The 27592-nt window shown below is 48.3% G+C and overlaps 2 long non-coding RNA genes across 2 annotated transcripts; one reads left to right on the forward strand and one right to left on the reverse strand.

Moving 5' to 3' along the window:
• The first annotated feature begins 1705 nt into the window (after positions 1-1705).
• LOC311588766 lies at positions 1706-14778 on the forward strand. The gene is made up of 5 exons (XR_014776331.1): positions 1706-3656; positions 7614-8227; positions 11011-11069; positions 11797-11989; positions 13973-14778. It is a non-coding gene; the product is annotated as an uncharacterized lncRNA (long non-coding RNA).
• Positions 14159-27486, reverse strand: LOC311588767. Its single transcript, XR_014776332.1, has 3 exons — positions 27406-27486; positions 18224-18380; positions 14159-14275 (listed from the first exon to the last, which is right to left on the reverse strand). It is a non-coding gene; the product is annotated as an uncharacterized lncRNA (long non-coding RNA).
• Between the last annotated feature and the right edge of the window lie 106 nt (positions 27487-27592).

Genomic DNA, 27592 nt, shown 5'->3' on the forward strand with positions numbered 1-27592 from the left:
GAGGCTGGAATGTCCACAGTGGCGTCTTCACCCACATGTATGGTCTGCTGCTGGGTGGTAGAACCAGCTAGAGGCTGGTCAGGCATTTCTCTCAGATGGGGACTCAACCTAGGTCACTGAACCTTTGATGTGGTGACTACATGAGGCCTACAGGGGCCACATCCCAACAGGGACGTCCTTACGACATTCTGATTATGGCACATTAGAAAGTCACATTCCCAACCCAACCGGGGGTTATTATGGGAGGAAGCCTCCAAAAACCAGGAATCTTGGGAACTGTGCCACTGGATGCCACCACCTTAACATGTGGCAAAAGCCAATTACAGTGTCGATGTCAGGAGCCCATCAAAAAGTAGTGTGGCTATTTTCATCCCGAGGAGACTTCAGAGGCAGGATATATTCTGCTGGGGCTGTCCTGCCCAGAGATGATGTTCAGTTAGGAATTCTAATGCTTCCCTCCTAGTTTTATTTCTGATGCTGTGATGAAAATCCCAACAAAAAGAAATGTTGGGGGGAAAGGGGATTTTTTTAAAGCTCATAATCACAGGTTATAGCCCACCATTTTGGCGAGGTCACAGCGGCAAGAGCTTGAAACGGCTGGTTGCAGCACACGCATAGACAGGAGCAGAGAAATGGACGAATGAATATCCACTAGCCTGACTGTTTGCTTGGTTTAGTATGGTTTCTTCACTCGCATACAGTTTAGGCCCCACTTCCTGCCTAGGGACTGGTACTGCCCATGGTAGACCTTGTCTTCCCACATCTGTTGAGTAAGACAACCTCTCACAGACATATACCCCCAGGCCTACTCAGTGTAGATAACCCCTCACAGGCATATACCCCCAGGCCAACTCAGTGTAGACAACCCCTCACAGACATATACCCCCAGGCCAACTCAGTGTAGACAACCCCTCACAGACATATACCCCCAGGCCAACTCAGTGTAGACAACCCCTCACAGACATATGCCCCCAGGCCAACTCAGTGTAGACAACCCCTCACAGACATATACCCCCAGGCCAACTCAGTGTAGACAATCCCTCACAGACATATACCCCCAGGCCAACTCAGTGTAGACAATCCCTCACAGACATATGCCCCCAGGCCAACTCAGTGTAGACAATCCCTCACAGACATATGCCCCCAGGCCAACTCAGTGTAGACAACCCCTTTCCTCCCAGGTGACTCTTGGTTATGTTACACGGACAAAGCCGACACAGCACCCATAACCTGATGTGTCAGCAAATAACAAAGCAAGAGATGAGGGGAGTGTTCTTCTGGGGGTGTAGGCTTTAGGAGCTGGTTCCCCTCACTCCGGCTTGCAGGCTGACACCCCTTTGCAGCAGTTCGCTACTTCATCCCTGCAGGGGTGGCTGTCTCTACCCCACGCTCTACAATCCATCTTTCTTCTCAAAAGTGTCTGTGGGGGAAAGGCCCGAGCAGGAGCATTAGTAGTGAGGTCTGTCTCATTCTCAGGTTGCTTGTCTCTAAATTCAAGCTCTAAGGTAACAATAATTAATAGCAATAATAGTTCAATGTCCAGAGTTAGCCTGGTAGTATCATTATTTTGTTTTTTAATTATTATTTTATTATGTTATGTATATACGTATTTTGACAGCAAGTCTGTGCCCCACATGAGTGGCTGTTGCCCTAGAGGCTGGAAAAAGGTTTCAGGTTCCCTGGAACTGGAATTATGCATAGGTGTGGTAATAAGGGTGCATGGGAATAATTAATAATCATAATAAATACCATATTGTTTTTGTTGTTGTTGTTGTTGTTGTTATTCCCAGGCATCAATCTTAGTGTTTTTTGCTATTTTTATTTCTCGTGTAGAAGCTAGGACTCCCCAGACTATTTAACTATACTTGTCTTATTTTATGTATGCATATGCTTATATTATTTTTATTTTTATTTTTTTGGTTTTCACCCCTCATAGGCACACAGGCTCACAGACTTGGTGTGCATCTTCTTACATATATGCATCCCTCCAGAGCTTACATGAAACATGCTGAATATCTGAAAAGGTAGATACAAAAATGGCCAATTTTATATGGATTTTAAGTCCACCCATGGTTAGCAATACAGACAGACCCTGGAAGGGACAAGGTATTAACCCTCAATGGCATCTGTTTGTTTCTGTTCCCATGACAACATGACAGGCCTGGACCTGATGAATGGACCGTGTGCGGGGTCCCTTACATCCAGCCTGTGGTGACTCCCACTTTATACTACACCTTGAACCAGAGAAGGATTTTTTTGTTCCCATATCATGAGATTTATCCTCTCACAGAGTATAATTCAGTGACTGTTGTTGGAGTCAGAGTAATGTGCGCACGAGGACTAGTTCTGGACTGTTCCCATCACTCCTTAAAGACACCTCAAGCCCATCTGCAGACTCCCCCATTTCCCTCTCTTCTTCTTTTCCACTGGTCAGCTTTATGTCCCTCTGTTGGGGGCATGCTGCTTCTGGACAGTTCTGCTGGAGGGGAGTCCTGTGATGCGTGGCCTTCTACGGCTGGCGTCCTTCACTTAGCCCGATGTTCAAGATTCATCCTCACTGTAGCATGTAGCAGCACTTCCCTCCTTTGCATGGCAGGGTAGCATTCCATGGCATACGTATAGGACATTTGGTTTATCCCGTCATCTCTTGACACATCCAGGGAGAATTTTGGCACTGGTCAGATCGGAGCTGCCCTTGAAAGCCATAGCTAATGGGTATGATCGTGTCAGGAGGATTTCTCAGAGTGGAGGCTAATGAGACAAAAGCAGTATTTGTGGTAAGTTACTACGGCAGGCCTGTGACAATCAGGTCTCCAGAAAGGCAGAGATGGGCGTGAGGGAAGGTAGACTGCAGTCATCAGGAAAGAAACAGCAGGGACACCTCCGTGCCAAGTGCAAACTCCTCCTGTCTCTGGCTTCTCCAGTTCCACTTACTCTTTTTTCTTTCCCTGTCCCCTTCTCTCTGTCCCTCCTTCCTTTCCTATCCCCTGACTCCCTCATTCAATTTCTCCTTCTTTCTTCCCTCCCTTCCTCCCTCCCTTTCTCCCTTCCTTCCTCCCTCCCTTTCTCCCTTCCTTCCTTCCTTCCTTCCTTCCTTCCTTTCTCTGTACCTTTCCCTTTCTCTTTCTCATTTCCTCCCCCTCCCTGCCTATTTCCTTCTCTTCCCTTCTCCCTCCTGTCCACCCCCTCTTTCCCTCCCTCTTTCCTTCCCTCCCTTACATAAAGCCACCAGCCTGAGCCTGGAAGTGCAGCTCATCTCAGGCAGGAGGCCAGGGTGCTTTCAGCTCTGTCTCCTATTTCCTTCTGCATTGCTGGGGGAGCATCAGCCGGTCACACGCTCCTTCCTGGAACGTGCACGGTGATAATTGTCTCTTGCACAGTTATCTGCCAAGCCCTGTCGGTAATGAAATGAATGATTTAGTTATCCTTGTTAGGAATAGCCCACGATGCTCAGAGACTCATTACTGCAGCCGCGAAGCTGGCAGGAATGCCCTAGGAGGCACCTGTGAGCAGGCAGCTTTCACAATTAGCTCTCTCTCTTCTCTGCCAGAGACCACAGCCCCACCCGGCCCCCACCGTGCACCAAGTGCTGGAAGCATCTAAAGGGAAACCAATAAACAAGCCCAGGGTGAAGGCTCAGCCGCAGAGCTTGCTGGGTAAGCACAGGGCATTGGGCTTGATGTCCAGCTCTGCAAGAACTGTGTGGCTGGGCTGGACTTCCTTTCTGCCAGCTCTGACCCACACATTAGGAAGCTACTTCCTCCCTGTGCATGTGGGCGGTTACACAAAGCTCCGTGGTGATGGGCACAGTGCAGACGCCACTAGAGTTCTGGGGGAAGCTTGCTTGGCCAGATAGAGGCAGGGCTCCAGAGGGCACAACCTATACCACGTTCCCATCCCCCACTGCCTCTCCGGATGCTTTCCTCCTCCATCCCTTCATAGTCATGCTTCAGCCTTGAGTCCTGCATCAGTCTTTGTCTGCTGTTGCCTGAATCGCAAGGATAAGGAGGGCAAGGGGAGACAGACAGAGATAGATGCGGGCGCAGCTGGAGAACGTTGAACCCAGGGACTCAGAGACACATAGAGGTGTTTGAGGGCAGTCGTGCCATGTGAATCTCCGCATGTGCCCACATGTTCCCTTCTTGTCTTCTGGAAGGTTCTATTTAGAAGTAACTTCTTTGGGATGGGAAAGAGTGACCTGGGCTTCCTCTGAAAAGTGGAGATCCCCCCCACCAACAGGTACAGTTCAGCTCTGATGCAGAAGCATAGTTCATTGACTGCTGCTCCCAGGGCAGCACACCTCACAGACCTGTAAGGTAGGGTGGCTTCCTGAACCCAGGCCTGGCTTCAGTGTGTACCAGTCTGCCTAAGTCATGCTCATACACACCTGTACTTAGTTCGACAGCCTCCTGCAAGTCACTCTGTAAACAGTTTGAGGTGATGTACAAAGATAATAATGAAACACGTGGATTGACTAGATTCTGTAAGAGGAACACGATGTGCAGGTTCCACTGGGGTTAACAAAACAGGGTCAGCTCCTGACAATCTCTGCCATGACCAGGGAGGCTGTCCACAGGATGGGAAAGGCACAGCCTTGACTAACCTGGAGACTGAGAAAGAGGCACTGAGAATTAGTGGGTTCTGAGGGTGTGCATGGTGGTGTCCCTAAGAAGAGACTTCCCTGGGCAATGCTGGCATGGTAGCCAGTTAGAGATGGGGACAAAGCACAGACTGGTCCTGTCATCCTTGCTGCCACGGCCATTCCTAAGGTTTTATGAAAGTCAGCAATGGAACTCTTCTATGGCCACAAAGGATAGGGAGGGAGGAAGACAGAAACGTCCTCCTATTTGCATTGGGGTGAGGGCCATTTCCCCAGGGCCCCTTGTTCCCCAAGAGACTGCTGAGGTCTGACTATTCTGTATCCCAAGGGTAGGAAAACCCTTGCTTTGCTTTGATCTCAACAAAGCAGAGTTAAAAAGAAGGAAAGAAGGAAGGAAGGAAGGAAGGAAGGGAGGAAAGGAGGAGGGAGGGAGAGAAATAAAAAGGAAGGAGGGAGGGAGGGGAAGAAAGAGGGAGGAAGGAAGGAGGGAGGAAAGGAAATAAGAAAGGAAGGAGAGAGGGAGGGAGGATGGAGAGGAGAGGAGAGGGAAAGATGAAGGAGCAGAGAGAAGAGAAACAGAAAAGAGGGGATAGAGAAGGGAAAAGGGAGTAAAGGTGGAGATGTAGGAGGGAGGCAGAAAGATGGGAGGGATGAAAGAAGGAAGATGGCGGAAAGGAAGGGGGAAACAGAGGGAGGGAAGGGGAGGAGGATGGAGAGGGAGGGAAGGTTTTTATTACTACTTGCACTGGAACATTGTCAGAGCCAATAGGAAAAGGGCTATTCTGAATGGGACAGATAAAGGCTGCCTCTCCTTGAGCATCAAGGCTGAATTACTATGCACCCTGAAGTACAGCCCCTGACCCAATGAACACAGGGCATCCCACTTATCAAGTATGTGGCTCTGACCTCCAGACTGTCTGGACCTAAATCCCTGCCACTTACAAGCCTGTATGATGCTGGGCAAGGCCCTGAACCTTTCTGTGCTGCATTTCCCTCATCAGCAAAAGCTAAGTGGAAGTACCATTTCCAGTTCTCCGCCTCAGGGAGGAGCCCTGTCTTACCTGGGGACCCAGGGATGGCTTGACTCACTCAGCAGTGAGGCAGGTGACCCGGAATCTCCCCACAGGCTCCAGTGTTGATCTGAGAGTGGGTGAGCTAAGCAGGCTTAAGCGATCTAAGCATCCATCGGTGCCTTTCTGTGTTTGCTTTGTTAGGATGGAGCTCCTGGGTGGGGTCCTACTCAAGCTTCCTTCTCAGTCTGGGATGCCAGTAGACACACCTCTCCTCAGTGTGGATGGCCCATAGTCCTATGGGAGCACTTAGTAGGGGGTCAGTGAGCACCTCCTTTTCAGCAAACATGACCCCACTCTCTTGACCCAACCCGCTCTCCCTAAAGAGGCATCTCAGGGTTTCAGGTCCCACATGGAGATCTCCCAAGACTCCCACAGCAATTTTAAGGATTGGGAGCGTGAAGACACAAGGTAGGAGCAGGCAGCAGAGGATGTCCAGCCTTCACCTGGAAGATTTTTGCCTTCTGAGAACATCATCTGCAGTATATTTTTCCCAGGATGTTTGCATCTGGCTGTTCAGGGTACCCAGTGGCCGGTCCCCACAGGGACTGTATAGCCCACAATGCTTGTCGTGGGTTGATGAAAGAAAAGTAAGGGTCTTTGCAGCTGATAAGCAAGGGACTTAGGTTAACTTGGAGCAGGAAGTAAGGGAGGAAGCAAGAGCATGTCAGACATATAGAAATGGGCAGTGAGTGCCAGGCAATGAAAGGACCAGCTGGGTCCATGTGCTGAGCATCATACAGGTCTTCAGTTGGGAGGTTCTGGGTGGAGCAAGGGACAGCTAGAAACACTATTTGAAAGTGGCACATGATAGGGTGGGGAGGGGTGCAAGGACCTATCTTCTGACTGGAGACCAGCTAAGGATCTTTCCAGACAATGTCATGGGCAGGACGGAGCAAAGGGACAACCACAAATACAGTGCGTACCCATGTGTGTGCGCAGCCCAGCACAGTTGTAGGCAGCCGTTGTCTTTTCTGGTGTGGAAGCTGGAGATTTTCTTAGCCATGATCTGTTGAGTCTTTAAGAAGGAGAGACTGAGTCACTCTTTCATAAAGAGCTTGGTGAGAGGAGATGTCCTGGGGCTGCTGTGGAGCCAGATGCAGGTGTCCACAGCCGGGTGACTTAATTCATTAGGTTGCTTTCTAAACTGAGGTACTTTTCCTTTGTCCTGTAAAGGGAGGAGGGTGGTTGTGCCCAGCAGAGTAATTTGGACATGCATTTTAATCTCGGCTCGTTAGTGCAGGTTAAGGGAGGTGAGAGCAGGAAGATCAGATCTGAAGTTTGCAGTGATTCCAACTTTCCTTCTGGCTGTTGGTACACGGAGAGCTAGAGGAGAAATAAGAATCCAAGAGGTTGAGAAGTAGATGCCTAATGCTTTCTCAGTGAGAAAGAGCCAGGGAGAAAAGAGACCCAAGCCTGAGGCAGGAGGAGGAGCCTAAGCTGGGTTCAGGGTGATGCCTCATGCACACACTGCTTGTAGGTAGTGGAATCGCTTTGTTTTGATGGTTATTTTTAATGTTTATTTAATATTCATTTATTTGTTTATTTTAATTTTGAGACAAGACCATTTCCATGTAGCCCAGGTCAGCCTTAAGTTCATGTTGGCTTGGTAAAAGCACCTTTACTAAGATAGGGCATTGTGAGGCTGTGGGCCCTGGGACGGTAGGAGAAGACGGTCCACCTCTGTGTGGTGCTGTCCCCTCTGAGTTCCTCCTGACCCCTGTCCTCTGATCCGGTGATGTCTCTTATTCTCTTTGACTGTAAGGAAAGCAGGGTGTGTGTGGAGTCAGAGTGGGCACAGATGGCTTTGGGGATGGTGTGTGTGTGTTTGTGTGTGTGTGTGTGTGTGTGTGTGTGTGTGTGTGTGTGTACACATGTGAGCATGTGAAGGGGCTGGGGCTTACCAGCAGACCACAGCACAGGATAGAGCGTTTCTGAACAAGGCGGAGCTGGGCAGGGTCCTGAGTCAGCCCAGAGGATGCTCCATCAGAGGCCTGTCAGCCTGCACAGCTGGAGCAGCAATGACTGAAGAGCCAAGAACAGCCCCAGAAAGGAGTAAGTAAAGCAATGGATGACCACAGGGCTCGGTGGGAGGTGGAAGAAGCCAGGATGCTCAGTCAGAGCTGGCCTAAGAGTGTGAGCCAAGAGGGAACCCGAAAGAGGGGATATCTTGTTCCTGTCTTTCCACCTCTTCCTTCCCCCGCTCTATATTTCTGTCCCTCGAACCCTGTCTTTTCAAAGCCACTGCCAGAGGCTGGAAAAACCAAATAGAACAACCAAAGGTGTGAACCCCTCCCCTCAAGGATGTATGTGGCTAGTAGTGTGCCCCACAGTGTATGGGAGGCGGCTGTCTGGTGTCCCAAAGCAAGGTACATCCCAGCTGCCATGCCAGGGAGACGGGGAGGGGATCTCAGATTCAGAGGCCCACAGAGGAAGCAGGAAGTGCAGGCAGCAAGGGTTTAGACAAGATGTAAATCCTATTTCTACTTACAGGTGCTCCCTTGGCAATACCCTGGAAAGCTGTGGAATACACATGCCCAGGCCTCAGACAACAGAGGTAGGAGATAATGCTGGACAACGAAAACCTCCATTTGCTTGCTCAGCCAACCCAACATTTGGACAAGAGGCAGGGCTAAGGGAGCTGTGGAACTGACTAAGGAGGGTTTGGGATGACAGGGACGACTGCCATTGCCCCTCTTTGCTTCTCTAGCTTCAAGGACACTTCTGGATTATGGTACACATGCCACTCCCAGAGAACATAAGGACCTTCCTTGTGGCAGTGGACCCTGTGGTTTAAGTCCCAGAGGGATCCTCCGGAGCTGTCAGAACTCCTCGCTGCCTACAACTTGCGCCTGGTGTTCTTTCCAGCCCATATATTCCGAGAGATATAGCTCTTTCCTTTCTGGGGTATCTAAGGGATAGGTCTAACACAGAGGGTTAGAAGACCCCGGAGGAGTCACAGTAGCACCTGAGACTCTTCGTCATCTCTGGCCATTCTGTCCTTGTTTTATATATGAGACTAAGATAAGAAGATACCAGATGCCAGATATTAGAATATATGAGGTTTATTAAGTGAGCATGGGGGGGAGAAAAGGAAAGGGGGAGGAGTACCCCAGAGAGAGGGAGGACAGAGACAGAGACAGAGGAAGAGGAAGAGAGGAAAGAGGAAGAGGAAGAGGGAGAGTAGAGGGAGAGAGTGCCAGAGGAGGGTCTGTCCTTTTATATGGCTCTAGCCAGGGCCATGCCCTGATGGCAGGTAGGCAATGACATCACAGGTAGGCAGACTGAAGCAGAATCCTAACACTTGTGACCAACCTTTGTGAATTGTCTTAATCGGGAGCAGGGAGGTCAGGCAGCCAGACAGCCCACATGGAATTCAATGGCCGCAGGCCCCCACTGCCACTGCCATTTCTGCTAGCTGCTGCCTGCCTCTCCCATGCCCCAGAACCTGTGGAGCAGGCACCACAGGGCACTGGTTTTCCTCTTCCTTCATGATTTATTTCTGTCTCTCTCCCAGACAGCAAGGTTACAAAGGCAGGGCCCATGACTTACTACTCTCTTTAAAGACAGGCCCAGCAGAGTGGCTGGTACCATGTGGAGACACTAACGGGATAGGACACAAAATGTGCTCCAGAGAACTTGTCAGTTTATTGTGAGGACCACGCTGCCTGCTGCCACCGCAATCCTCTGCAAGCCCTGCCTCGCCCATGCCAGCTTCTCGCACCGAATCCTCAGTAGCTCCCTTGCTTTCCATGACCCTGGAGTCAGTGTGTTTTATCAGTGTGACTTGGTACTCAAAACTGTGCTCATAGGGACAAGAGTTGAGCCAACTCTTGTCAACTAAAGAAACAAATGGCGGAAGCCACGCTCCCTAACCAGCCTCCAGCCCCTTTCTGAACCACTTCCTCTTCCTCTATTCTGGTGGGTGGCCTGCTTCCCTGGGAAGGTATCACCATCTATCTACGGGTCCCCAGGAGCTCAGCCACAGCTGGGTGCCACATATTTTTGCTCTGCCAGAAAGTGTCATCTCCTCCCATTTGCCCAGGTTAATCCATCTGCGGTCGGCCTCTGACCTATGGGTAACCTGCTGCTCTCTTGGCACCAGCCTTGGAGGGTGCAGTGTTTTCATGCCCAGGCAAGCTTTGCGTTCCTTGTGTATAGGAAGGATGGGGTTCAACCTTAGGTTCAGGCCAGCCCCTTAGTGCCCAGTGGAGTGTTCTCACAGTGTCACTCAAGCATCGTGACCTGATCCTCACCACTGTCACATTCCTTCAAGCTCATGACTGCTGGGCTCCCGGATGACCATAGCTCCTTCTATCAGCCACTTGACTACCATGGGCTGGCACTGGCACTGGCACTGGCACTGGGACTGGGCAGAGGACATGACAGGAAGTTGGGGAGAAAAGCATGTGCTGGAAGCACCAATCAGGCTGAGTGAGCTGGTGTCCCCAGGGGCCTTCCGACAGGAGGCTGTGAACTGTCTTCCTTGGAGTCCACCAGTTTGGATGTCAGCTCTGCCAGTTCCTTGCTGTGTGACATGGAATTTTTCTGGGAGCTGGGTAAGGGGATTGATTTGTATGTATAAATGGTGAGTTACAGTATCTACCTGTTAAAAGGAACTTTTGGAAAGAAAATTGAATTAGGTAATGCCTGCGCATCTCCCACTGGGCCTGGCTCAGTGTAATCATAGCTAAGGGGCAGTCATGTCCTTTTTGCTAGTGGTTCTATTTCAACAGGAAGCAGAGTGGAAGTTTCTAGAATTGGAAAATCCAATCTGAGGCCTGACAAGTCACTGGAAGTGGGTGTAGAGTAGTGAGACCTGGGCAGAGCTTTAGTGTGAGAGAAACAGCTCCCTGGGGACAGCTAAATGGCAGGCCTCCACCCTGCACAGGACAACCCAGACCTCTTCAGGGTTGGGGATTGTACCTGGGGCATCACAAGTGGGCTCTGCCACTGAGCTGTGTCTTCTGCTCCTTCCATTTTAACCTTTTTTTTTTAAACAGAGTCTTTTACTAAATCTCTCAAGATGGTCTTAAACTCACTCAAGCAGGCTTTGAACTCCTAATCCTCCTGCTTCAGTCTCCCCCAGCAGCTGAGATTACAAACCTGGCAAAGATTGTGAGTTTTCAAAAACAAAATCCTTCCACTTGCAAGGTTGGGTTTAAGCATATTTGGAAGCCTCTTTGTGATCACCCCAGGAACTTCCTCACTTGTTTTGCAAGCTAACAGTCACTGCCTGCAGACACCCTGGGCAACAGGAAAGCCCACAGAAACAGCCAGTGTTTAGGCCTGTCCTCAGTAGGACGTGGTCTCACTGAACTTCCCCTTTCTGCCCAGCAGATGGCGAGCGTGTGCTACCGCTGCTGATTTTTGAATACCGCTGCTGAATTCTTTGCAAGGTGAATATCCTCCGCTTGCTCCTATATGGACTTCTATCGGGCAGGTTTGGATGGCATTCCAGATATCCAGTGCAAGTGCCTCCCTCCAGCTGGTCCCAGTACCGGGCTCCTCGGGCTCCTCGGGCTCCTCGGGCTCCTCGGGCTCCTCGGGCTCCTCGGGCTCCTTGGTTCCTCGCTTTTCATTTAGGCGCCTGCATAGAGGCGGGCACCTCTCACCTAGTAGCAACTAGATTTTAGATTACATTGAAATGGAAAACCTAACAATTTAAAAAAGCAGTATATGGCAAAGGCCATCAGACAGCAAAGTGTTGTTTACATATTAGTCAGGGGAGGAGCCCGGCTTGGGAACCCAGAGGCTCTGCAGGCTCTCCACATGGATAGATCAGATCATGACTCATCTGTGGTAGTGTGGAAAGAAAGGGCCTCTTTCTTGTAAGTCTCATATCTAGATCATTGCTGGGTCATGGGAGGCAGAATGGGATGTCAGAAGAAGGACCCTAGACTGTGAAATCAGAGTACTCAGATCTCAGGGTGGCCACGTAGTACTTGTGTGCTTTTGGCCATGGGAGCACACATTGCAAACTAATATGTATTATTTAAATGATTTTATATTCACAAAGCATACTTGGCATACAGTAGGTGCTAAGCAGATGTTCGGTTACTGCCATCTTTCTTTTGTTTCAGTTTTTCCCTTGGGTAAAATAAACAAGTCACCTGTCCTTTCTAGAGGGGTGTCTGAGGTTCCAGGAGACAAGCTTGAAGAAAGAAGGCCCCAAGAATGGGCATCCTCGCTCCTGTGCCTCCCTCTCCACATCTGTCTTCTGTAAGACCCTATGCCAGCTCACCTTCCAGTGTGTCTGCTGCCATCTGCCATGCTGGCCACCTGGTGGGCTGGCACCCAGCACGTTCTGGATAGGAAGGTAAGTGATATCCATTGGAGGTTCAGGCCCTCAGGAAGCAGGTTTCTGATGGGCTGAGTGACAGCTTGGGAGACTGGTGTCTCTGTGCCAGCATAACTTGTCTCTTTGAGATGGCTCTTCCCTGAGGTCAGGAAGCCAGGCCTTTGTTACTCCTGAGATCCTCCTTGGTATCCCTGCCGGAAGCAGGGAAAGTGGCTTTTCTAGGAGCTCAGTCAACAGCCCGGAGAGTGGGAGGGAGTCATTCACACACTCACAGAACATCCTGTTCCCCCAGTTCCGCATTAGAACCTTAGATGGCTCATGCAGGATCTCAGATAAAACCTTAGTAAGCATTTTCTCTACAGGTTTGCAGGAATGTGCCCAGCTGTGAGGAGCACTGCCCCTCCCCCCACTGCTCTCTGCAGCTTTCTTCATTGAATGAATATAGTTTGGCATATATCTTCAGTTCATACTGTGGACTGGCATCCTGGGACCTTTCACAGATCCTGTCTGTAGAGGAAGCATCTTCCTTCCTTGGGCTGGTGAGAAGAATTTGTTAGCCTGGGCTGAACCCCCAGCTATGTTTTGGGTTACACCTGTGTCCTGTTACCTGACCATGAACAAGCCTTTATTATCCCAAGGTCTCCTTACTTGTCAGAGTCTCAGTGGCTACCTCCTCTGCTCTTTGGGCTAACCATAACGAATGAGCCTTGATAGAAAACTTTTGACGGGTGCCTAGGTGTAGAGGAATTTTAATTCAGAACATGGCTGCTCTGGCAAGAGATCACATCTGAAGATCTTCTAGTCTGTGTGATCCTACAGACCTAGGATACAGACATACCTTTAATCCAGGAGACAGAAGCAAGCAGCTCTGAATTCAAGGCCAGCCTAGTATAGAGCAAGTTTCCAGTAAAGAAAAGCTTAGGTCCAGGCATGGTAGTACATGTCTTTAATCCCAAACAACAAAGGTAAAGCTAGTTTGTATAAGGGAGGACCCATCTTTGAAAGTGAAGTTTAATTGAGTGGCAAAAAAAAAAAATGTGAAGGACCAGAGAAAGATTTGACAGAATAGGATACACTCAACTCTCATGAGAAGAGAGAGAAAAGGAAAGCTATTTAAAGGAGCAACACAGAATAAGGGAGAGAGGAGGCAGTTTTACTGGGATAGAAAGGGAGAGACAAGGTTGAAGAGAAAGAACAAGTTACACTCAGGTGAAGACCAAATGAGTGGTCTTTGAGAATGACCAGGAGCCAAGAGATTAGAACAGATTGCTCGAGGTAGTTTGAGGCCAAGCAGAGCAATTCAGGGGCCGAGAGAGAAGCCAGATTGAGTAAATCAGCTGGGAGAGGAGTTTGAGCCAGAACAGTCGAGTTGAATCAGTCAGTCCAAAGCTCAGTAATAACAAGAAATGGTGATCTTATTAAGCAATAAGTCTCAGAGGCTGAAAACATCCTAGGCCTAGGTTGGATTGTATGGAGGCTAGAAGCTTCCAGGACTAAGCCTAGGTTAGCAGACGGGTGGGGGGAGGGGGTAATCCTCTGAGACAAAAATTGAAATAGGCTAATAAAGACTCCTTTACACTTAGGTCTCATTCTCATCACCTGCAACATGGGTGTTTCAGCTAGATCACCCCTAAACACAAACATCCTGTGACCCCCTGATGACTGATTGAACACAGGAGCCCAAGTGCATTGGGGCTTACAGCTCATCACTGACAGCTATTGGACAGTATGAGGAATTCCTCAGAGGGATTAGGAGTCTCTCAGTTCACCACTAGTGCTAGCATGACAAAACTGGATGACACATGGGGGCAGCTGATGCAAAGAAGGCTCAGGAAGATTCTTAGAAGCATAGGCTGGGCCTTGACGGTTCCCCTGAACAGCAGGTCCTTCCTTCTGCTTATAGACATGGGGCTGAGACGAGGGACCCAGGGGAGGGTGCTGTCACTTGTAGGGATGACTTCTGATGCTCCTGTTCTCTTCCCTCCTGTTTCTCTCTTCCAGGATCAGTTTGTGGCTATCACTGCTCACGCTTTCTTCCACCATTTCACCAAGTACCTCTTACGGATGGGTTTCAAAGCAGCCATTGTGTCCCCATGTATCTTGGCTTCATCATCCTCATCTTCTGCTTCCACCAGCTTCACCTTTCCCATCCCCAAGAGACACTGAAAGATGCTGACTTAAAGAGTAGGAGGACCAGGAACCAAGACTAACAGAGCTGTCGTCATGGAGACCTGGGCAGAGGACAGCGTTGCTCTCAGCAGATCCCCAGAACTGCAGTTCATTGGATGGACAATCTTCTCCCTCCTAGAGATCAGGGGGAAATGAAAGGAGTGAGGCTCCAGACGCACTTCTCACATGGATTTATAACTATTGGCTGACCTCCCGCCTCTACTAGGCAGAGCATTTTAACGGAAGGGGCTGCCTTCTTTCCAGTGGCCACTGTGCTTGGCACCCACCTCATCCTGACAAATGTGTCTCTAGGGCTCGGATTCTGCAACTGGTGGCCATGACAACTGGTAGAGAGCAGGCCTGGGTGTGGACAAAGTCAAGGATGGCTTGCTATCTGACACTTGCTTGGTTTCTGATGTTAGCTATAAACAGTTACTCTCCACCCCGCACATAGCTTTTGGCTCACCACATCATCTGTATGTATAGCTCTGTAGTTGTTCGATTCCACGGTATGTTACTGGGATGGGAGAAATGGTGAGGGGGCATGGATCAGACCTGTTTTCTGTCAACATGTGAATATCTCTGCCTTGCTCACTTGTCTCTTCTATAAATATTGGCAAATAAAATCATCTGAGATCAAGGGCTCTCCTGTCTCAGTGGGAGGCACTGTAGTGCACTAAAATCTTTGAATGTAAATAGTACAAAAGGCCTCTACAGAGGGAGGGGGACTAGTGAGAAGCAGTTCATTTATTTTCATGTAGGGAAGTCTCCTGAGCCTAAACAATGCTGGATGTTAGGACAAGGCTTTGATCTCCCTGGATTTGCAATAGCCCAGGAGGCAGAGCTGAGAGACCGAAATACAGGATAACCAGTTAGCTTTGAATTTCAGACAAACAATGAATAAATGTCAGCATAAATGTGCCACACATATTTGGGTTGTGTTTCTACTACAAAGTATCCGTGCTATTGAAAGTAATTGGACATCTTGTTTTTGGGGGTCTTTTTGGGGGGTTTTGTTTTGTTTTGTTTTGGTTTGGTTTGGTTTTTGGTTTTTCGAGACAGAGTTTCTCTGTGTAGCCTTGGCTGTCCAGGACTCGCATTATAGACTAGGTTGGCCTCAAACTCAGAGACTTACCTGCCTCTGCCTCCCAAGTGCTAGGATTAAAGGAATGCGCCACCACGCCCGGTTGTAACATAACTGGACATCTTATACTTTTATTTGCTAAGTCTAGTAACCCCATAAGAAAGGTGACTAAAAAGTCTAGTGTCTTAAGTAGGAACAAAGAGTCAAGAAGAGGGAGTTGAATGCAGAGAAGACCACAAAAAATTTCAAAAGAAGGAGAGAATGACTCTCCAGGTGTGGTGGACAACTTTCCCAGCTGCAGATGGATGTCCAAGAGCCAGTAGAGATTATTGTCCTGGGACAGGGCTCCAAGGCCAAGACACATAAAGGTCCAGCAGTGGTCACTTATTCACACTCATGTTTGGGCCACCTCAGGGTAGGCTTTGATTCCCCAGTGGCACCTCAGCTTAGCATCAGCTCCAGGAAGAGGGGAAGGGAATGGGGGGACCATTCTGAATACAACCGAATGAGCAACCTCAAACGTGAGCCCAAGACTTCTAGGGGATTCTTCAACACTGCTGCTAAGTTTGCCCAGTTGGTCTGCAGAAGGATGGGCTCCGTTTCTGCTTCTGTTGATGTGAACTCAATACTAAATTCATACAATTTAAGAAGCTTGTAGTTCTACACACCCATTTATTATATATGAAGATTTAAAAATTCCATATCTGCAATTCACATGCCCTTTTGGTCTGTGAGATATGATATAGTGTGTGTGTGCACACATCTGTGTGCACGTGTGTATGCATGCATGTATGTATTGTGTGCTTGCTTTTGTATGCTGGTGTATGTGTTCCTGCATATGTGCATGGCATGTGCGTGCTTGTGTGTGTGTGTGTGTGTGTGTGTGAGAGAGAGAGAGAGAGAGAGAGAGAGTGCTTGTGTGTGCATGTGTATGAGTGTGTGTGTGTGTGTGTGTGTGTGTGTGTGTGTGTTTGTGCATGTTTGTGTGGTCTGGTCATTAGGTGTGCATGTCTGAGTGATGAATGTGCATGCAGAGGTCAAAGGTGGATGTAGAGTTACTTTCTAACTGCACTGTACCTTACTTTGGGAGAACAGGGTGTATCCCATCCCTGCCTCTGAAATGACAGAAAACTGGTTCCCAACCTTGGCCTTGTGGAAAATCCACCCTTTGGTAACTGTCCCATGACAACCTGCAAAGGCCTGAGCCTGCTCCAGGCTGTCATTTACCTCTACTTGGGCACTGGCTTTTCTGCACCCAGCCTTTCAGTGACTAGAGGTAGCCAAGGTCATGGTGGAAGAAAAAAGGTGGGACAAGCCAGTAAGGACCTTCCTCTGGCCTCAGTTCCTCAGAAAGGCCCTGCAACATTCTCACCACAAATAGTGACCGTGGCCCTATTTTGAAGCCTGTTTCCTAAGGACGATCGGAGGGTGATGGGGTCAAAGGCTGAGTTCCCCTGAAGGAAGTTCCTGGATAAGATGGAGTCTTTAGAAATATCCCTCATGAGGTGAGCACGGACGTGGGCCAGCTGTGCACCCTGGCAGCTGAGTTCTAGCTTACTACACAGTCTTGTTGTTTCATCTCTAGTGTTTGCAAAGTTCTCCTGGCAGCTGAGGACATGTAGGAGAATTTGTGCCTTTCTTTCTTTCTTTCTTTCTTTTTTTTTTTTTTTTTTTTGGTTTGGTTTTTCGAGACAGGGTCTCTCTGTGTTAGCTTTGGCTGTCCTGGACTCACTTTGTAGACCAGGCTGGCCTCAAACTCACAGCGATCTGCCCGCCTCTGCCTCCCAAGTGCTGGGATTAAAGGCATGCGCCACCACGCCCGGCTTATTCGTGCCTTTCTTATGCCTGCTTCCATTCCTGGGCTGTGACCAGAATGGCTACAGTTGCAAGAAAGAAAGCAGCCAGCAGGTGGTGCTGTCTTGGTTGAAGAAACAGGTTACCTCTGTCACTGAAAAGAAAGAAGACTTGTTCCCAACCTTGGCCTTGTGGAGACCCCACCCTTTGGTAACTGTCCCATGACAGTCTGCAAAGGCCTGAGACTGCTCCAGGCTGTCATTTACCCAGACTTGGACACTGGCTTTTCTCCACCCAGATTTTCAGTGACTTGAGGTAGCCAAGGGCATGGTGGAAGAAGAAAGCTGGGACAAATCTCTGGCCTCAGCGCCTCAGAAAGTCCCTACTGATATTCTCACCACCAATAGTGACAGTGGCCCTGCCACTTGCCACTCAAGACCCACTCCCCCAACCTCCTTAGCTGAGCTACCCCTCAGTGTCCCTATCTATAAAGTAGGATAACTCCCAGCACCCACCTTCCAGCACTGACCATTGGCAGTAGCATCCAGTTCTGACTCAGTTTACCTGGAGACAGGGTCAGATGTAGAGGGTGAGGGGCTGACTTGCAAACCTGGGATGCTTTACCTGTGCTCCTGATTCATGGCTGTGGCTCCCGGTGCCTACAACCCCCTCCTTAGGTTCGATGTGCCAGAGAGACCAGTAGACCTTCAATCTAAAGGCTGCACATGAAGAGCTGTGAGATGCACAGGGTAAGGCACGGAGACTGTGGCGCACCCTCCAGGAGCCCAGCTGCCTTCAGCACGCAAGCTCCCTGAGCCCAGCTCTTTGACATTTGTCTGGAGATTTCACTGCATAAGCGTAGCTGGTGAAGTTGTTAGCTGCTAGTGACCAAAACTGACTTCGGTCCCTCTATTTCTCTAGTCCCAACCAGCTCCCAAGCTCTGCCTTAGTCCTTGCAGTGACAAGGCCCCACCCTGATGTCCCAAGGCCTAGGGGCTTCAGCCTTCAGACCACTTATTGTTATGGGGAAGAATCCGCCCTTTGAAGATTCCAAGGATCCCAGGGGTTGTGACCACACAGCTCAGTTCATGTATTCTGCATGAACCTGCACTCTACACCGACCCCAAGATCACCTATAAACTCAATCCTGTCATTCCCGCCTTATACAATGATGACCAAAGGTTTGTACAGGTTAATTTACTTACCCTCATCATGAAATTAGTAATCGGAAGTACGGAGCAGGGAAGCTGTAGAGATGGCTCAGTGGCGCATGCAGAAGAGTTCCGAGTGCCCACATTGGTCAGTTAAACTTTAACTCCAGTGTCAGGGGATCTGGCATCTTCTTCTAGCCTGCAAGAGCAACTATACATACATGCAAACACTCAAGCATAGACATACATGCATTGCATGATTAAAACCAAAAATTTTAAAACAAGAAGTACACAGTGGCGTTCCAGCCTTAGTCTTTCATTTCCCAGTGGCATGCTCTTTAATTCCGTCAAGTGTTAGCAGCCTTTTCTCCTCACCTCCAACACAGAGAGGGAGGGGGGAGGGGGGAGGCTGTCTTTAGCGCTAAGATTGTAGCTCACAGGGTTGGTAACTGGCATCCACTAATGTAATAGAACAACTCTAGGGTTCTAAAGGACCATATAGCTCAAGGAACCAGATGATACAGAGACTGTTGCCAGCCATTTCTTTGTTGGCATAAACAAAGGTGAAATCTTCTGAGACCTTCCGTAGGTGGTGGCTGGACGCCAGCCACCAGAGTAAAACTCTTGGTCATGACCCTTAATATCAGAATACTGCTAGCAGCATCAGGCAGCTAAAAATAAGTCAGTTATTCTCCCCAGATTAATAAAAAAGAAACAGGGTGGGAGGGTGGGGTTGATCAGTGGGCTGAGGAGTAGAGGGCTAGGAGAAGGCAGACGTTAAAATAGCAGCAAATGAATACCATGTAATTTCAAACAGTCGATAACGTCACGCTGGAAGGCTGGTAAGTCCGCTGAGATAATTGCCCTTTTCCCGATTAGTGTCTTTATCAGAAAAAGAAATGATTGCTGTGTGTGAGAAATTGTGCTGCCTCTCATTTCATAGGAAGTGGCAGTAATGAGAGACCAGGCTCCTAACGTGTACTCTAGCCACGCACACAGCCTTTGAGGTGTACGCTGTTCATCTTCCAGTAAGTAGGAGAGAGACCACCGAGCTGGATCTTATGTGTCTGGTCTTGAAACAAAAGGCTCAGGTTGTGGAGACTCTCGGATCCTTCCACAGAGCAAACGCCCACATGTTTACCACATATGTGAGGCTATTTGAAAAGCCCATCTTTTATATCCCTTGTGGTTTTCCCAGTTCAACTCAGAATCACTGGGCATTGCTCCCTAGGATCAGAGCAATACCACAGCAGAGTAACTCACCCATCAAGGATGTCCGCATCTCTATCCCCAGAACCCATGAACATGTTGCTTTATACAGAAGGGACCTTGCAAATGTGAGTGCATTTTAAGGGTCTTCAATTAGGAACTGTTTTGGATGAGATGGGTGGAGTAAATATAGCCACATCTTTACAGGACAGAAGAGGATGAAGATGGATGAGGGAAAGCGGTGTAAGGAAGGAAGCACAAGCTGTACGCAGATGACAAAAAAGAGCCATTAGTCAAGGAGTACAGGTGGCTCTGAGAAATTGGAACAGACCAGAAAGTGAATGCTCCCAGAGTTCCCAAAAGGCGTCAGATCTTCTGAAATTATTATTTTAGCTCAAAGAGGGTAACTTTGAACTTCTAGATGCTGGAACTTCAAAACACTGAGTTGAATCCTGACAGTTAGTAATGACAACAAAAGAAAACTCATACTGTCTAAGAAGGTCCAGGGCGGATGTTGTCCACTTGACACAAGCTAGGACCATCTGAGAAAAGGGAACTTCAGTTAAGAAGATACCTCCAAAGCCCTGCCTACAGGCAAGCCTGCTGGGTATTTTTCTTGATTGATGATTGATGTGGGATGGCCCAACCCATTATGGTACCCCTGGATGGTAAATAAAATAAAGTAAACTGAACAATTCATAGAGTGCAAGTCAGTAAGCAGCATCTCTTCAGAGCTTCTGTTTCTGTTCTTGCCTCCAGGTTCTTGCCTGGAGCTCCTGCCTTGACTTCTCTCAGAGGTGGAGTGTTATCTGAGAGTTGTAAGTGGAAATAAACCCTTTCCTCCCCACGTTGGTTCTGGTGATGGTGTTTTATCAGAGTAACAGAAATCCTAGCTTAGACAGTGAATCTCTCTTGGCCCAATACCTTCTGACAGGCTCTCCCATGTTGAAGCTCATACCCAGAGATCCAGGGGCTCCTACTTTCAACTAACCCAGAGGACCACAGCTGCATTGTGGGGTCAGTACAGGGACAGAGCAGTAGTGACACGGTCAGTCACTCTGGACAGTTAGTGGACATTGGTTCGGGTGCTGATTATAGTCAACTGGCACAGATTGACTCAGGTCAGAAAGCACACCAAGCTCTGTGATCTATGAGACACCTGATACTTAGAGATCTACGGAAAGCAGCTTTCACGCTGTCTTCATGCCACACACAAGGAAACTGAGCCATCGTAAATACACGGTACTTATTAGCTCTGCCCAGGCCTGCTTCAGTCCAGATCCCCAGCCCTTGCCCAGGAGAATCCATGTCCCAGCCCCCAGCCTATTACGTACTCTAGAGAAAAGAGCACGCCCTTGAGTGGACAAGCTCTCTGGGAAGTCTCTTCCAGCTTTAGTGGGTGTGACAATCATGTGGGAGCTTCCAGAACACTGGTTCCTGGGCCCGTCTCCGGCTAATCTAATGCAGTATGCATGAAGAGGCCATTGGGAAACTGACTTCCCAGGAAGATTGCAGTTGTGTTCAATATTGATTTTGAGTAGCATGCAGCTGACGGCCAGCCCGGCTCAGCCTCCACCTCCAGCCGCTCTGCATGACACTGTCGCTGAGACACCAGTCCTCTTCCGTGAGTCATGCAACTTTTTGCCAAATCAGAATAAAAAGGATTTACTTTGATAGGTATGCTGAGGAGAGATAAATGCAGAGATGAGTGTTGCCCATGAATTGTGTACCCCCCTCATGTTTTCCCCAGGCAGAGGAAGAATGCTAATTATTCAGCACCCAAAACATCTTACATCTGCCTAGCTGCTTTTAAATGCTCTACCTTATGCATCTTGATAACTTCACCAAAATTCAAAAATATATCTTACGACACAGACTACAATGAGCGGTAAGTAGCCACTGGATCGAATATGCTCAGCTCATGTTGTTGGTTTGAGCCTCTGGGAAAAGTGTTTAAAGTTCGCGTTATGGCTGGAATTGGGAAGTTGAACCTACAGCCTCACCATCTCTAACCTGGGACGACAGAGAAACTATTGGTTAGTAATTCCACAGAAGACTTTCACGCTGTGGGAGTGGGCGCTCCGGTTAGATGGTTTGAGAGAGGAAAAGAGGGAGACAAGAGAAAGAGAAAATGCTGGCAACTCAGCTCTAACCTGCAGCTTGTCAGTGGAGGAGGGACAAACACGGGGAAGACAGGAGGAAACCACACACACAGGGCTCAGCAGGGCACGCTGTCCTGTGAACTTCCCAGATGCTCTATATTTAGGTCGCATTGCGCTCTCTGCCCTCTGAAAATGCACTGGACCCATTAATGAGTTTATTCTGTGATTATCAGTGTGTAGGGAGGCAGAAGGGGAGGGGCGTGGGAGGGGGAAAGCCAAGCTCCAGATGTGAACCTTAATTTGTGAATGGCCTCTCATCTTAATCCTTCTAAGCAGGAATCTGGGTCAATGTAGGCATAATCTCTCCTCTCCTCTCCCCACACCCTCCTGGGATGCTCCTTCCATGCCCGCCCCCAACTGGTGAGGGAGAGGTCTGTCTGCAGCATGAACACATCTGATGTGTGTGTGTGTGTGTGTGTGTGTGTGTGTGTGTGCGCGCGCGCGCGCGCGCGCGCTCGCGCCTTGTTTCCTTCCACTTTTGAGCACTTTAAAACAGGAAAGGGAGGTCACTTCAAGGGTTTCCTTCCAAGGTGTTGGATTGAGAGGCAAATGAGGAGGGAAAGGGTGGAGAGAAAGGAACCCTTCTCCCCTCGTAATGTATATGCTACATATAGAGGAAGGAAATGTATCCGGGGCAGAGAATTAAGCAAGAGAATATGGTCATTCACTCTATCGTCAATGATTGCACAAGCCTATATCTTTCTAGGATAGGGTGGAGTTGTACATTTTATAAAGTCAGCAGCAAGACTCAAACTACTAAGGACCCATTGGTCAATTTTTCCTCTATTTATTTAAAAAGGGAAAAAAATTATTATGGTAGATTTCAAACAGACTGACTTTTTTTTTTTTTTTTTTTTTTTTTTTTTTTTTTAGCTCTTACTGGTCCAGAAAGAGACGTCTCAACGTTGCTCTGCCTTCTCCGGACAATTCCTCAGAAAGATGCTCATCATGGGGTTTAAGGCAAATGGAGAGACTGTGTCTTCCCCAGTCTACATGGGATTGTGTCCCTGATCCAGAATGCACAGTGGCTTTGTTTAATTGCTGGTTTGAAGGGATGAGAAATGTGAAGATGCTGGGCCTGCCTGTGAGCAGGGATAATGCAAATGTGCCCCTTCCTAAGAATGATCAAAGAGCCTGAAGTCTGGCATCCCTCTCCATCCCTCTCCCTTTACCTGTTGGAATCTGCCAGAGCTACTGCTCCACTCCAGCACAGCAGTCTCTGGTCCACCTCCTTGAATGCAAGCCTTGGGAGCCTTGTCCTGCCTGCATAAGCATCTTCAGCCTGTTTGTAGGCTGTGGTCACGCAAACCTTGCCCATGAGTGGATCACCTGTTAACTGTAGAAAAACACAATTGATGCCTGATGCTGTAACTGGTGCCATGTTATTTCTGTCCCTTTCAGTTCATTTTAAAATTTGCTTAGCAGTGGAAGCTTTCCCCTGGCCAAGGTGAAAATATGGTTCTCCATGTTTTGAGTTATATTAGATATTAATATAATAGCATTATTTGACATAGTACACAAACTACAGTGACTACATCTCAAACAATAGGAAGCAAATTGTATAATCTATCATGCTAATTTGTCATTTTATCCACAATGTTGTCTTTATCCACAAAATTGATGTGTCCTGTTTGGTCATAGATGATTCAGTAATATATAACCTGAGCTAAGGGTTAGTAGCAAACCTAATTTACCCCTCGCTCATCTAAAGGGCTCTTACATTTATCAACTTCCCAGTCACTGGGGGTGTTAGCTATTGCTAAAAGTCACCATTGCTTCTGTCCCTCAGTTTTTCCTTTCTGTCTGACCTAGTAGCTGCAACCATTGTGTCTTCATTACAATTTATAATACAGCGCTCACATAATGTATAATTTTGAAAGAATCGAAAAATTGGTAAAGCATAGCCTGGCTCAAGGTCTCTCTTCAGCTCTCTTTCTTCTGTTCTCTCTTATTTACCTATTTAGTAAATATTGGTACATGATACATAGATAAATAGAAATTAGATAGATAGATAGATAATCGAAAATGGGCAGATGACCAATAATAAATGGTTAAAACCAACTGCAGGTATTAACATTCACTTACGCACAAAGACAAAGTTTAGAGGAGGTGATGGGAAGTGGGAAGAGGGATCTAAATCAAGCAGGGGAGAGATGAAATGCAGGCACGTCAACACAGTTCCTTCAATAGAGACACAAGAGACCTATCTGAGTGCGGAGGAAGGAAAGGCACCACTGGCTATGTTATGGGCCTGGGAAAATCATTAGGGCGTGGTCGGTCACCTCTTCATGAACTGCTCCTGTCCATGTGGCTGGCCAATCTCACAGAACCCTTCTTCGGTCTGTTCTGTCAGTTCTATTAATGTTTTTTTTTCCTTTCTGGTCCTAAAGCCATGCCTGGGATTTCCTCTCTGGAGTCTGCAGTTATAGTCTTCTTTCCACCTAACAGCCCATCTTCTGCATCAGGGAAGCATCTTAAGGCTCCAAAAGGAGCCCAGGCCCCGCTGTTCTCACAACACCTTATGCTCTGTGAGGAATCTCTCAAAGTTGGAATTAAACAAGCAATGGAAAATTAGGTGTCAGTGCATTTTGCCTTTCTTGTGGTGTTCCACCAAGGGGTTGCAGAAATACGTCTGCCTTGGGCATTAATGCATTACCCATACCCTGGAGAAATAGCTTGCATGTAGTAGACATTAATTAGTTAATTAAGTAAATGAATAGTTTTCAATACTGTCTCATGCAGGTATGTGCTCTCATGTCTGGCTTAAAGTGTCTTTCTAAGAGAAAGTCTTGCTATGTAGCCCAAGTTGTAGCCCAAACTTTCAATTAGTCTGCCTCTATCTTCAAAGTGCTGGGATTAAAGATGTGCACTCTCACTCTTGGTTCTCGATTAATAATGGATTAATAAAGCTGACGGTTAGGATACTTTTCTTCTCTTATTTTTCCCTCTCTCTCTTCTCCTCTAGCCAATGATGTATCCACTTCCCCAAATGATTAGAAAGCCTTTGTTCCCCCAAAGTAAAGGAACTGTCTCACTGAGGTCTGCTGTCTGAGGTCTCCATCCCCTGGGCCTTTCCTGCCTTGCTCTCCATCTCAGACCACACACAGACAATCACACTACCATGGGTGGCAGAATGGAGTGGGAACAGCGTCGCCTAGGAGTCTGCATTTCAACAGGACCCTAGGATGATGAGGCATAGAAACCCCGTTGTGAAGGCGCATGCTTCCTGTAGCTACCTCTGGAGAAAGGGAAGCACACTCCCTGAACTCATGTGATCTGTTAAAGTAGGGATGGTGATGAAGAAGAGTGACATGAAGTCACACTTTTGAGGGGCAGCCTTGAGGCCACGCTGCTAGGCTGCCACTTGTGAAAGGAGAGGTGAGCATAGCTGGGCAGAGGAGAGAGAGAGAGAGAGAGAGAGAGAGAGAGAGAGAGAGAGAGAGAGAGGAGAGAGAGTGCAAAGTCAGCAATGTCAATGTCTTGGCCTACTCCTTGTTGCTCCAACGATATGACTTTTAGTAGAATTCTCGGTTTCTGAGTGGAGCAGGGCCCAGATTTCAGTGATGCTATGGGCAGAAGGCTGCCCGGGAGTCCAGGAGACTTTATCAAAACGCCAAGGCACAGGTAGAGGTAGAAGGTCCCCAAACTAAGGGTTGTCAGATAATTACTCTTTCAGTCAGCTAAAAAAAAATGTAAGTCTTTCATGAAGGGGAGACTTGTCTCAGCAGCCTGCTTGTGTGGCTGCCACATGAAGGTGACACCGGGAGGCAACTCAGCAAGAAGTCCCGGAGAGTTACTAAGTGTGTAAGAAACAGATTTAGAATAAAGGAGGCCTGACTAACATGCTTATGTGCTATCCTCTTATTCCTCCAGGAATAGCCTTCTCAGAGCTCCCTGAGAGACAAGCTCCAGAGAACTCTCCCCCTGGGGAGCTCAAGCGTAGCCCACATGAACCAATATCCATCCTTGTATGTATAAGATGCATGAGTCAGGGGCGAGACACAGGGCCATGGGTCTCTGCATCCTCCAGGATCCCAGCAGGGAGGGACCTAACTCATTGGAAAAGGGAGGTTTCAGCTGTTAGTGGGCGGTAGAAAGCTTGCCTAGCATGTATAAGGACCTAGGGTAGATCTTCCGCTCTTCAATAAATGAAGAAATAAGTAAATAAACCACAGGGAGGTGTGGAGTGGACGGTGAAAGGCTCGAAGGCTACCCGCTGATGCCGCCACACACTGCCTTTCACACCCACGCTCAGTCCTCATCCTGGCACACCACATACACAAAGTCACACGCAACTAAACTCTGCATTTCCCGGCAACCTTCTTGTACATACCCCCTTTTTAAAAAAAAATCACAACCTTTGCATTTCCAGGGCTGACACAAAGTTGTGTGCCCCCTTGCTGTTTCAACAAATTTTGCACCAAGGTTCCAAAACACCCATATTTGTAGACCCGTTCACAGACAAGAGGCCGTGGCATCCCTGGAGAAGAATCTCAAACAATATGCAGGAAAAAGAAACCGACAATATAACCAGACACTCAAAACTATAGTAACTTCACAGCGATGTAAAAAAAAATCAAGAAACATCTGGAAAAGGATGATTGCTAGCCAAACCTTGAAAAATCCTCCTCTTGGCTTTTGATGCCCATGACAGTCCTGTGCGACTAAAGACAGAGCTAGAAGGGTGGGGGGAGGGGTTGCAGGGGAGAGGACCTGATGTCCCAGCCTAGGGTTGTATCTTATCTAAGCCATCCTTCTGCCTCCTGCAGTGGAAGCTAATACTCTCAGGCCAGATGTGAGGAGGAGAGAAAGACATCCTCCCTCCTCACATCCTCCCCCTACCCCCCACCCCCACCCCTGAGGTCTAGCAGCTTGGGTTTGAATCCCAGCAGGGATGCTTTCTATTTCTATGTCTGTATACCATGTAGTCGGTCTTTCTGGGCTTTACCAGCAACAAGCAACTCCAGCTCACCGCCTTCCTCTTCCCTCTCCTTACAGGTCTCTAATGCAGTTACTGGCTCAGAGGTCCCTGTGAACAATCGTTCCCCACCAGGATTTATAACCCTCTCTTTCCTCCTTGTGCTTTTTTGCAAATGAGAACTAGGTGAAGAGGTTTGGGGAGAACGTGCAGGGTGCAGGGTCACAAGACCAGACAGCTTCTCCCTTGATGGAGCTGTCCCTGGGTCTGCACTGGCAGATCAGATCACAGATGTCTGGACTTGGAGACCAGTTCCAGAGGGTGCTGTGAGGGCTCATTCTCCTACATTTCAGTGGGTCTGCAGACAGATGGGAAGTGCTGCCTCTACACACACACACACACACACACACACACACACACACACACGTGCACACACAGACACAGACACACACAAACACATACACACATAGACATACACACACAGACATACACAGACAGACAGACAGACACACACACACACACACACACACACACACACACACACACATACACACACACACGGTTTGCCAATCCCTTCCAGTCTAATGCTTGGCAAAGAGGGGAGGCTGTTAATACCCTAAAGCAGGGGTTCTCAACCTGCGCTTCTAGACCCTTTTGGCAAGCCTCTATCTCCAAAAATATTTACATTACGATTCATAACGGTAGCAAAACGACAGCTATGAAATAGCAACAAAAATAGTTTTATGGTTGGGGGTCACCACAACATGAGGAACTGTGCTAAAGGGTTGCAGCATAAGGAAGGCTGAGAAGCACTACTTAAAGGAAAAGAAAATATATACAGAGGACTCTCTTCTCCACTCTCTCGCAGTCGGACTCAGCTGAAAGCCGTTCCCTTCCATCTAAAGCAGTCCCCACCCTCCGGCGTCCCCTTAGCTTTTTGTGCATACCCAGGTGATCTGAGATCCTGAAGCTATTCTCATCTTGTTGCCCTGGGAGTTTCAGCACTCCTGGTACAACCTGTTCCCTGCTCCTCCGGCTCTTAGCCTCCGCCCCTTCCTGTCCTTGCTGCCGGGGCCCCAGCTGAACCCTCCCGAGAGGCACTCTCTGACTCTGTCCCCAGAGGAGAGGAGGGGG

Source organism: Acomys minous (assembly GCF_964271855.1).
Source record: "Acomys minous genome assembly, chromosome: 17".
NCBI lineage: Eukaryota > Metazoa > Chordata > Mammalia > Rodentia > Muridae > Acomys > Acomys minous.